Source organism: Seriola dumerili, unplaced genomic scaffold, assembly GCF_002260705.1.
Source record: "Seriola dumerili isolate Sdu_G_001 unplaced genomic scaffold, Sdu_1.0 BDQW01000073.1, whole genome shotgun sequence".
In the NCBI taxonomy this organism is placed as follows: Eukaryota; Metazoa; Chordata; class Actinopteri; order Carangiformes; family Carangidae; genus Seriola; species Seriola dumerili.
The window spans coordinates 2,028,178-2,040,575 of NW_019174328.1; the positions used below are offsets into that span (position 1 = coordinate 2,028,178).

Consider the following 12,398-nt stretch of genomic DNA (forward strand, 5'->3'; position numbering starts at 1 on the left):
ATTACTCGCTGCTAAGCTTCACAAATCACCGTGTTGGTCTCACTTTGCCAGGTATACTATTAAATAAAGCCAAATATATTGTATTATTGTAATTGACTCACGTGTTTCACTAAGCTATTTTTTTATTTTGTAGGTTACAAAAACGAAATCGTGACAAGAAAAGGAGCAATTGAATGCTATATATATATATTTGTACAAAATGTCCTTAAGATTCTCCATGTGGGTTTGTTATAATGATCTGCCACCCACACACAAAAAACACGCACGCACGCACGCACGCACGCACGCCACGCACCAGCACGCACAGCACACACACACACACGCAACGCACACACAACCACACACTTGGTTTGCTTGTCATTTGTTTGATATCGTGCCACTTTTGCACAAACACTATAAACAGTCCTTTTGTCACAGCAACATTTATGAATTTTCAATAACAGGAAAAGCACAGGTCGGAGCCAAATTATATTAAGGATGGGTTCAGTCCATTAAATGAAAGTCTGCTGAAACGTATTATATATGTAACAACAAGATCTCATCCTTCATCTACGTTTGTAATAGAGCAGTTTCAATTCATCAGCTATTAAAACCACACCTCTTACTTAATTCAGTACCACTTCAGGAGCACTACAGCCTTAAATGCTAATGTTAGCCTAACATTAGCTAATGTTAGCAAAACTTTTAAATAGATGTTGGCACATTACAGACGGAGACTCTTCTCCACTTGTACACTCTTACAGCAGGTATTTAGCATTTAGCCTTTACATAATAATATCACTTGCGGCCTCCAGTAGGTTGGTGTATTCCACTAAGCTGTGCATGTGCAAGAGCGTCCATGAATAAACAAAAATGGCTTTACAGGCAGATGAATGCAAAAACTGGAAGGAAAAAGCAAAAACTCAAATGAAAAATCCCAAATGAAAGAAGACACTCAGGAACAAGAACACGAGGAAACCAATCGAAGGGAACTGAGCAGACGAACTGTCAAGAGAAAGAGGGCAACACAGACTTATACACAGGGGGAGCAGGTTAACGAAGACACAGGGTGCAACCTAATTTGGGTGGAGCATGAAGATCTGTGTTTGTTATGCCTCACATTTATTTAGTGCTGTCCATTGTCACTGCGATAATCTTCTGAAGTCTGGCCTTCACATCAGATCCCTAACTGAACTGGCCTATGTGTCATATGTATATTTTGCTAAAAAAAATGTGCTGTGGAACGTTTTGTCTGGCTTACAGGGTTTTTTTTTTTTTCTCAATATTTAACAGACCCATCTTCCAGAAAGGGACAAAAGCCCTGATCCTGGCAGAGACTCAGTGAGTCCAGTCCCTGATATGGACGGGAAGAGGCTGCGACTATTCACTGCACTCCCCTGTCCTCAGTCCCTCTCAACAAGCCCATTGTGCCTGTACGGGTTTGAGCGAACAAAACCTTAAAATGTCAGATGAAGACCTTTATCAACTGAACCGCAGAGAGTTTAAGCTGTTTTGTTCATACAACACATAGGTCTTTAGACATTGGAGTAAAAGGTTTCTTACAGTCAAACAATTCCTATGCATTCTTGCAATATTATGTTGTTGTTTCATGCTGATTTGAGAATTATTTTTATAATATATTAGAAAACAATGTCTCATGTCTTGTAGGAGATATTTTTTGTGTATCCAACAGGAAAACCACAGGTGTAACCAATTTAATTAAATTAATGATGGTTCTGTTCCAATTAAGGTGCAAGCATAGAAATACTCGAGCCCTGGAAACTGACACATTTAATGGAACGCGCCACATTAAAGTCATTTAGTTTAGACCTGTTGGTTTGAACAAGACAAAATGTCTTTGCCCAAACATATCAACTTGTGACATTTCACCTGCTCTCACTCCTGCTGAAGATAAGAAACTATTGGTCTGGACAGTGACTTGTTGTTAAATGAACAAAGATGTCCACATCTAAATGTTCAGAAACATGAAAAGTCCAAGGACTGTATAAGACAATGTTCAACCAGATACACAGAACCTGGTAAGATTTAAAAATCATACATTTCCACTCCTTGTACGTTTGATCAATGTTTCCCTGTCACGTTTCTCTTGCTTGTGGACCAAGGCTTGTGTATGTTCTGATCATATGTGTTTGTCTATGTTATGTCACGCTGTGCTCTGTCTCTCATCTACTTGTGCTCAGAGCCTATTGAGGAAAAACCCTTACCGCCCCACCTACATTTTCGCCTAGAACTTTGACATTCACATGAAATCAAAAGTATCCGATGGGCAGTAACTACTGTTTAGCTCTACTAATTGCAGCCATCCTGGCCCTTCAAATACCTTTAGCTGTGTTCAATCTTCATACTGATCTACGTGTAAAGTACCAAACCACAATAACCTTGAAGATGTCCAAGTATTTTGAAAGGATTTAAAGGTCCCATATTTTATTACTTTCTCCTGGTTTTATTTTGAAGTGTTGATCCATAAGAAGATATATTTCTGTGGTTTTATAGACAAAAAACCAATCTCAGTGTAAGTTTACATCTCCTCTCTCAGGCTTCTCTCTGGAGCTCTTAGTAACAACAGGTCGGGTGAGCCAATCAGAAGAAGAGGAGGCTCTTGCCTCTGCATGACTGCTTTGGGTACATCATTACAGAAGTCCTGACGGCTGTTTTAGGCTCAGTTTCTGAATACAGGCTGTGTGCATTTCTCATGTGGACTGAGGCCTTTGATACTTTTCAACAGTTTAAGGTGGTCTGCTGTATAACCAAAAAAAACATGGAGATCTCACTTTATAAAATATTGGACTTTTCCCTTCCACTCCGCGCAGTAGAGCAACCTATTATCCATTTTTTAAGTACATTGCAAGTTTCGTTAGCTGATCCCTGATATTGTTCAGATGTCATGGTCTGTAAGTGGCACAAGAACACCTTGATCCCAACGTGATCCAGAACTTAAACAAAAGTGTAGCCCCCCCTTACCAAACATTGAAAACATACCAATTATATACCACAGTCAACTCTTAAATGGACTGACAGACTTTTTAATGCAATGATTAGCAACACTAAACAGCCAGTAACATCCCAGTATGCAGAATGGAAAAACTCAACTCTTGAGTATGTTTATTGATGAGGAATATACTGAACCTTCTTATTATGTTGCCAAAGATTGACCACATTTTCTTTGATGTAGTGTGTTGACAAGGAGTATGCCACTGAGCCTTGTAGTGTCATTCTACTAAACTATACTAATTTACTATACTAGTCACAACTTGGCTTGTAACTTAACTAACAATTGGCCTTTCTTTTCTGTCAACCTTTCATTAATATTAGAAATGGTCTGTCTTATTTGTTAGATGCTAATTTCATGAGCATGATCAGGCTGTAGCCTTTAGTGTTACCTTAGATGTAGTGTAGGGTTGTCACCACCAGGTGCTGCTGCAGTCCTGCAATTGAGGTTGTGGACTGTCCTGATGCTGTGCTGAGTGCAGGCTTGTGCACAACCTTCAGAGTGATTGTTGTTCATTATAAGCTTTCACCAATTAGTGTTTGGGTTTAAGTTCTGATGGCTTGGTTATGCGTTTCCGGGGGATTGGTTTACGGTTTTGGGTTTTTGGATCTGCTATTTTCAGAGGAAGGAAGTTCGCAGAATGAGGGAAAGAGACTCACCAGACCTCTTCTTTCCCAGTACTCAAGCTCGACACGACTTCCATGCGTAGTGTGACTTGATTTGACTGTAAAATACTGATCTTCACAGAATAAAATGCAACTCATACAGAGATCACTCTGACCCGGTTGTGGCTGTGGCTTCTTGGCTTTAACAGTGCAATTACTTATTCAGAGCCTTGATGCTACCGTCGATGCTCAGATCCCTGTTTTAAGCCCAGTAATGCTTCCTGGTTAAAACGCCTTTGATTTGACACACTTTGATTCTAATTTTGATCCTGGCCTATGGAAGGTGTGAGGCGGGAGGACAAACACAGGAAAACGTGTTTTTAAAGCTCCTTTGAATAATGTAGCATTCGTGCCATGTTCATTATACTTTTCAAGTAGCAGAGGTAGACATAGTTACAAATGAAATATATAAATAACTTTTGATTTGATGTCCGCCTTCTTTCAGATGATGGTCCCACCTCCCCTTTGGTTACTTTGGGAAAGACGGTGAGTTTCTGGAGTTGAGATCATTATAAGCATAAGAAACAAAATTAAAAATGTGGGGCCATCCATCATTAGTATTTCCAAAGACGACGTTCAGCGCTCTCTCGTTTCTCCACATTCAACTGTCAATATTTACTGTATGTGCACATTTTCAGTGAGAGCTGTCCCACGCTCAAAAAGGTGACGCCGAGTCATTCAGAGGCCGCTTCGATGCCGTGCCAGCACGCTCCTCTTTCCCTCAAACCCTCCTGCCAAAAGGTCAGTGACCTCCATCTGCTCCAACCCTCTTTATATGACATTCACTGTGATGTTTAATACAAAGGCACAGATCTATGAAGAGGAAGGTGATTTACAACCCAGAATACTTTAAAGAAACAGGTTATGAAGATTATATAACCATGTGAACCGCAGAACAATCCTTATTTTGTCTGCTTTCTTTAACAGGCAGCGGTTCCATATATAAAACGTGTTAAAAGTGTATGTTCTCTCAAGTTGCGACTTTAACGTTACTTCCAGAAAAAAAAAAAAATGTCTTGTTGATTAACAGTTTGATTCTTCTTTGGGTTTATACACAGCAAGTGCTAAGATGTAATAAAAACATGGCCCGAGCTCAGCAGAGCAAAGGAAACATTGTCCTTTCTGTCTGAGGCTCTTTTTATTTTTATATTCTATTTTATTTTATTTTACTTTTTTTATTATTTATTTTTATTTTTTTTTTTTATTTTTATTTTTTATTTTTATTATTTATTTTCTTTTTATTTTTATCAGTTGTGGCGCCTCCACTTGCTGATGTCCTTTACATGAAGTGGTGATTAGATAGTCATCCCTCCACACACACCACACACACACACACACACACACACCACACACACACACACACATGTCAGCACTGACACAGGATGATTCTGCTCTTAGAGAAAATGAGTGATAGAGTGTGAGAGGACAGGTTGATAGAGGAAAACTGTCTTTCCCACCAGAGCTGCAAGATGACATTGTGGAATGTCTGACCTTCCTCCTTCCTCAGCGGTTATGTACTTTAAGGGTGTAAAACGCTGCTGCGGATCTCCTAAGAATTCATTATAAAAAGGTTGTTGTTATTTTCTGATGTGGTTGAAAGCAAGTTTAAAGATCAATCGAATGTTTTTTATTTAAGAGTTCATGACTTCAGTGCTTTAAACTGAACAGTATTAATTTTTGTTTTTTTAATTTTATTTAGCGTTGCCTGTATATTAGAAATTCTCTGGGAAAATGAGGCGCTCTGTTTTTTGTCACTGGGTCCAATCTTAGTTTACCTGCACGAATTAACTTATTAGGCTTAACCGTGAATTGGATTTTCAGTTTATACCATCGTTAGAGGAAGAGAGGACAGACAGAGAGACAGAGAGACAGAGAGAGAAGAGAGGGCAGGGATAAATGAGGTAAGACGTCATGTTTTAAATAAAAAAAAAAAAACATCTTAGCTATGCCGGTTGCCATGGGAAGACTAACTTGATTTAAGGGATTGGCTCCTCTCCATCCCACATCAACCACCCTCCCTGACACCCGCCTCTCCACAGGAAACGAGTGGGAGCCCCGGATAAAAAGGTAGACACCAGGAAGTACCGCGCCGAGCCAAGAGCATCTTTGAAATACCGAGCCGGGGGAAATCGTCGTGGCTGAAGCTGGAGATGAACGGTATGCTGCCGCCTGCCTGTTTGCCTCTCTCTCTCATTTCTGGTGTGCAATCGTCGTGTGAGCTGTCCACCACTCCCATCACTTTACGCATCTAAACCCCCCCACCCCCACCCCCCACCCACCCACCCGCACCTCTGTATCTCAGCTCCCGGGTGGCAGCTTCCGAATGAGGCGATGTATGTTGTAGCTGAATCGCCATGTGCACCACATTTCCAAGAGGGGTGTCCTGTTGCGGGCGACAGATGATCTGCCGATGGTTGCAGCGGGGGAGTATCCATTACAATGGGGGGATAGCCCATTGTCTTCCGTCTTCAATTTTAAGGTTATTGGCTGAATCAGCTGGGTGTGAGAGGATTCCCAGCCAACACAGCAAAACTGGATCCTGTGTGTTTTTCATACTTTTCGTTCTAGCTGTAACACTTTGTTTTTGAATCAATAATGCTGCAACAATATTCAGTGTCCTTGAGGGCTGTCTTGTCCTGGGATAAGCTTGCTACATATAGTTAGAAATGGTAGCCGCTGCCTAGATATACACTGTAATATTTACCAAAAAGAGAAGCAATTTAGGTCTCAATTCCTTATATTTCCCTCTTAACATAATTTAGAAGACATGGGGGAGGTTCAGTATTGTGATTAAAGTAAGTTTTGTGATTATGTATGATTGTTTTGTCAAATACTCAGTTACATCAAGACTAAATAGATGTTGTTTTAGCCAAGAATCTGGCCCGAATCCCATAGAGCCAACAAAACACACTCATTACAAGTTCAGCTCTACTTCATCCTGGGACCACTGTAAAATAAATGGACTCTGCCTGTTTATCAATTACAGGCTCAGTTATGATAGGTCGTGTCCTTTGTGGCTGTATGCTTGGTCCATTTTCCTGCATTAGGGCCATTATTTTGACCCAGCTTAAAGTTGTGTTGTCACTACTTACTGTAAACCTTCCAAAATTATTTACAGCATATGTTATATTTCAGCTCAGAAATGAGTTGCATGTTTTATTGGCATTATTCAGTTGTGTCTGTTGATTAGATAGAATAAAATTAAAATTGTGTAAAACATATCGTTCACATTAAATAACCTGCACTTTGGTGTGAAAAACACTTGCTTAAAGGACAGGTTCAGATTTTTCAAAGTGTATTTTGCAGCACATTCCTCTCCATCACAAACGATTGAATAGAAGAGAATGTCAGCTTGCTCTCACAAGTTCAGTGAGTGCTAATCTTTGACAGCTTTTAGCAGCTGAATAGATTCGTGTATCTGCCAAAGTTTAAAATCTGTTTTGTATAAAATCCTCTGTATTTCAATCGGACAGTGTTTTACTGGCTGAGCTGCTAGAGGAGGGATAATTTACAGCGGCCTGTAACTTTCTTAGATGTTCATGCGGTGTGGTTAGTATTGTATAAATGGAATAGTTTGATATTTGGGAAATGCTTGTTTAGTTTCTTGTCCAGAGTAGATGAGAAGATTGAGCCACTTACTAGCTTGGCACTGAAAACAGGGAGAAACAGCGATGCCAGGTAAGAGAGCATACCACCTAGCCAAACCTCTAAAGCTAATAACTGACATGTTTTAATTTTGTTTGTTTAAGGAGGTAATGTGCCAGATGCTACTTAGGAGCGGAAACTCCTGGAGTTGAGCACAAAGCTCTGGTTTTGGTACAGATTAATTAAAAATGAGATGATACATGTTAAATACGGGAGCTTTAGGAGGTACCTGTTAGGTGGATTTTGTTACTTTTGGACGAGACGGGCTCGCTGTTTCCCTTGTCTCCAGTCAGGCTTTGTCGAGATCCACACTTTAACATCTCCATATACAGTCCAGCCAACAAAAATCGCTGTGATAAACGATATTTATCACAGGGGTGTGGGGTTATAATACACTAATCATATATAATATATTACTGTTATTTTAAATTTCAGGTATAAGCGTATAAATGTATTCAAGTATAATGTCGCCACTGAACAGCAGCAATATTACGTAAAAGATCGTCTCAAGCCAAGTCCATTCTTTATGCTAAACTAAATCTAAACCAGCTGCTGACTGCAGCTTCATAATTTATCACAGATGTAACGGTGGGAATCAATCGACTTATCTAACTTTCAGCAAGAATCACATTTTTCTCAGAAATATCAAACTATCCCTTTAAAAAGAACTGGGAAAAAATGTGAACCCATCCTTTAATCTTAGCTTGTCATAAAGAAAAACCAACAGGTATCTTCTTCAGTGAGAAGACCTACAGCGATCTCACTGATCATTTATGGTGTTGGATAGAAACATTTGGCTCATGAGCTCAGGTGTGTATTTTCTGTGCTGTCTGAACTGTCTTCGCTTTGTCTTTCTCCTCCTCTTCTTGTTGCCATGCCCCTAGACTCAGGATTGAAGTCCGGAAGATTGTAGATTTAGAGAATGAGCCTTGGTATAAATTCTTTTCAGAGATGGAGTTTGACAAAGCGGTAAGTTTGGTCGCTGTCTTTAAAGTGACAGTATATTGTATTTCATTGCATGCGATCATCAAATAAATGCCTAAACAACCTGTGTCTGTTTCTGTGAGGACTACTCTCAGTTTCTACTCCCACTCTCACCTGCAAGTTGCACTGAATCATTTTCTTTTTAATGGTTCCTGCACATAAAAAAACTTATGTGACGGCATGTGTAAGAAGAAAATTTATTTCCTCTCTGAACTAAATTTACTGCTATGTGTTCCCATCAGCGTGGCTTAATTGAGACCAACCTCTGTACGATCCTGTTTTTTTCATCATAATCGTAACTTTTTTTTTTTTAAACCATTTTCCGGACGTATATATCTGCAGCAAACCTTTTCAAAGGCCTTGATATAGCGCTTGCCTACAGTTCGTAGACCACAATGAAAGTTCTAAGAAGAGAATTCTGTTCCCAGCTAAAACAGTCGAGCTGAGATCTATTTTTGCCGTCTTCAAAAGTATCTCTCAGCGGTTTATTGTATCTGTGAAGCTGAGTGAGGCACAAACAAAAACACTCTGACCCCTGATGTTAGCTGTGGCTTCTATCCTCTCTGCAATTTAGAGATTCATTAAATTTAATAGGCTGATTATTGATCAGGTTTTATTGCACTCCAGTAGTAGGCGCAGGTGTCCATGATCGGGGGAACCGAATTGAAAGGGCTGTCGATGAGTTTATCACTTTCATATTTTCCTTTAACAACAGGATGTTGTGATCTCCTTGCCATCCCATGTTCTATTCCAATGCCGTTGACTCAACACCAAGAGTAACACTTTGTTTCGTTCACTTTCATATGCTCCCTGCCAACTAGAATTCATATCGTAAGCCGGAGGCCTTGACAGGGTGATTCATCCAAGAAGTCACTCTTCACTTGGAGAGCCTGCAGTCCGCCGCGAGTCCTGGGCTCCAGGATTATCCCAGGCCCTTGAAATAATAATTGCTGCCCGTCTGCCATCTAGCAGATTTACCAAAATATCCAAAGGTGCAGGCATGTTGAAGCGGTATACAGTGTCATGACAAATCCATGCCTCAGGTCTTAGATGGCACCAGACAACTGCGGCACTGGCTGCCCACAAACAGATGTTGCTTCTCCCTCGCTCTCTGTCAGTCAGAGCCACACCTGCCACACTGGATCCATAATGAGGTGGCACCGCTGACTACGACATGAGGTCATGTCCTAGCATCAGCCAGACGCAGGGGCAGAGTCTCCCGTTCCAGGTTAGTGTATATGTCGGAGGAGGTTTAGCCGTGGAGGCGGCCGGATCTTGTCTCATGGCAGCCTGGATGTTTTGCCAGATGAGCTGGGCTTGATGACTGGCTCCTGTTTAATGTCAAAGTCACTTCTAAAGCTGCACCTGGTAATGTGCAGTATTTGACCTTAAGGCTCGGCCAGACACACTGGCTCATGGGGTTTGATTTGACATATCAGTAGTCACTCTCTCTCTGTGTTACGAGAGGGGAGATATGGCTGGAAGTCCCGCAAAAAACGACAGTGCTCAGGAGTGAAATGTTGGCTCTGGTTCATTTAGCCCCTTGTTCTTATTAATAACCTCTGAAGTGCTGAGGTGAACCACTTCTACTGATGGAAGTAGTATTATAATGATGGGAAACTTCTTCCATCTTATATCTTTGAACCTCGTCTTTATAACTTCTTGTGGTTTCACGCCACTAATTATCCAGTTTGTCAAAATACTCTAAGAGCAGGCTCACTGGTAAGTAAGACTGCGCTGTTTTTCTCTTCGTCTTCTTTGTCCCGTCAAATTCATCATTACTCATCCGGCTAGCAGCCTCTTATAGGTCACCTAATACCACCGAAGTAAGAGTGACACCTGTGGTATAAATCACAGTTAATGGTCCTCTTGATTAATATTAACCAGCTCTAGTTCAACAGGAGCCTGGAAACACCTCCGGTGACAGTTACGGTCAAACTCAGGCTCATCGATGCCGGAGCTGGAGCTGGAATATCCACACATAGCTATGGTCAGGAAGAGCGTTTTGGCCCCCTATAACCGACAGAAGTGACTCCATCTGATCGAGCACCATGCTGACGAGGGGGCCGCTGCCACACTGTCTCAGCGCTGAGTTACACAGAGCCTCCCCTACCACCTGGACATATTCTAAAGGAGGCAACTCCGTAAGCCTTCCAGCTCATTGTGCTTTCATATTTAACCTCTGTTATACACTTAACCTTTACCTTTAAGCATTTAGCGGAGATGAGACGAGGGGCGCGCGTGGCTATAACAGGCCCTCACACTGGGGGAGCTGTTTGTTTTCATGAGAACATATCAACACAAATAAGGTGCTGGAAAAGAATGGGATTCATGTTAACCATGACCTACTCATGACTGCTATTTTGAATATTGAAAGCGGCACAACAGGAGCCGCAGCTCTGAGTAGCCAGGGACACCTGTTAGGAAACATGCACATGAAATTCTGCAGAAACGTTGTCATCGGTGTGCCACTGACTCACCGAGGCCTTCATTCATAACCATATACAGCTTCAGACACTTCACACTGTTGGTGGCTTTATGTGAGCAGTGTCATGCTCTGTGTGTCTTCATCTGATAAACCAGTTTTTTAGCATCTCCCTGCCCTGTCTTCTGTTTCACCCCTTTATTCCATAAGATGGATTAAAAAAAAAAGGTATGCAACTATGAGAGTAATGTGATATTAAGTGATATGAGTGTAGGATTAGTTTGAAATTGTACAATTCTGCCCTTTTGTATAAAGGAAAGTTCACATAAACTGACACTAATCAGGCATCTTGTAAATAACCAGATTAAGATTCCATTCCTTTACTCCAGATAAGCCGCCCATGCTTTTTTCCTGTTTACTTTCCACTCCGCGTGTGTGTGTGTGTGTGTGTGTGTGTTTGTGTAAGCCCAATTACCCAGGGGTGTCAGAGGACACTATCTTCTCCCCCGATATCAGATTTGAGGGGACACAAGACATACCGGCACAAGGAAGAGCTGCAGATTATTCAATGCACTGGGCGTGTTTCTCCAAGTCGACATGGAACATTTGGCTTTAAATATAGCCCAGCTACAGACCTGCCAGCCTGATGTTCTGTTCTTATAAAGATAGGCATTTATTCTGATAGGTTATTAATGATAGTTCTGCCCTGGCAACTAAGTGGAAGGCATGTTGTGGCAAATGAGCTGCGGAGAATGCTCCTTGTCTGGTCATCGGTGTGGGAAGCGGGAGGCTTGGCCGCGCCGAGGGGAAGTGGACGTGGTATTAACAGCAGGGCAGGGCAGGGCAGGGCTGGCTGGGATGAGGATTGTGCAATCGTATTTGCAAACAACACTTGCGCTCTTATTCATAGTGCCCGTGTCACGTCTGTTATTTTTACCTGCTGTGACGTTGGAAAAGAGGAAAGCAACAGAAACAGTGGGCTAAATTTAGTTGGCCCTAAACCATTCAAAATGCAAGTGGGTGCTACCACATGAGTGACCACCCCGTGTGTTTGAAGATAATATCTGCTCCTAAATAACAACTACCTTTACCCTTATACTCCTTTAAACATTTATTTATGTGTTCTGCTTTATGTTTTTGTTCTGTGTCTTTATAACATTGTTATAATTATGTTTCTTCAACGAAAATGTTTTACTGTATTCTTCACTTTGTGAGGAAGCGTTTGTGCCTCTTTTGAACTCTGACTGTGTGATAGAGTGTCAAGTGTGTGTGTGTGTGTGTGTGTGTGTGGGTGGTGTTGTGTGTGTAATTCGGCCTGCTTGCACCACCAGCTGGTTAATTGTCCCTGGTCTGGTCCATTGGTAATGAGAGTGACTCAATACCAGACAAAAGAGACGGCTTTCACGGGAACACAGCAGCCCATTGCTGAGCCTATGACAGCCCCCTCCCCGCATGGGCGCCCCCTGACCGATGCACGCCACATCCCACCCCCGCCGCCCCCCATTAGCTATGGCCAGATTCTCTCTTCTCTTCCTCTCTGCCGTTCACTCGCTGCTCTGGGTTTCTGCCTCGAGCACCCGGGGTTCTTAGCCTCTCTGGACTGGTCTTGGCATGGAGGGAGTAAGCGTGTGTTTTGGCCTGCATGCAAGTTGGAGAAAACAAGCGGCAGTGAGGAGAGAGGGGGGCGGGG

General features: G+C 41.8%; 1 protein-coding gene across 1 annotated transcript in view; it reads right to left on the minus strand.

Moving 5' to 3' along the window:
- The window catches only part of LOC111220765 (sorbin and SH3 domain-containing protein 1-like), a 51,825-nt gene that overhangs the window by 17,898 nt on the left and 21,529 nt on the right, over positions 1 to 12,398 (minus strand). The gene's annotated exons all lie outside the window — the stretch shown is intronic.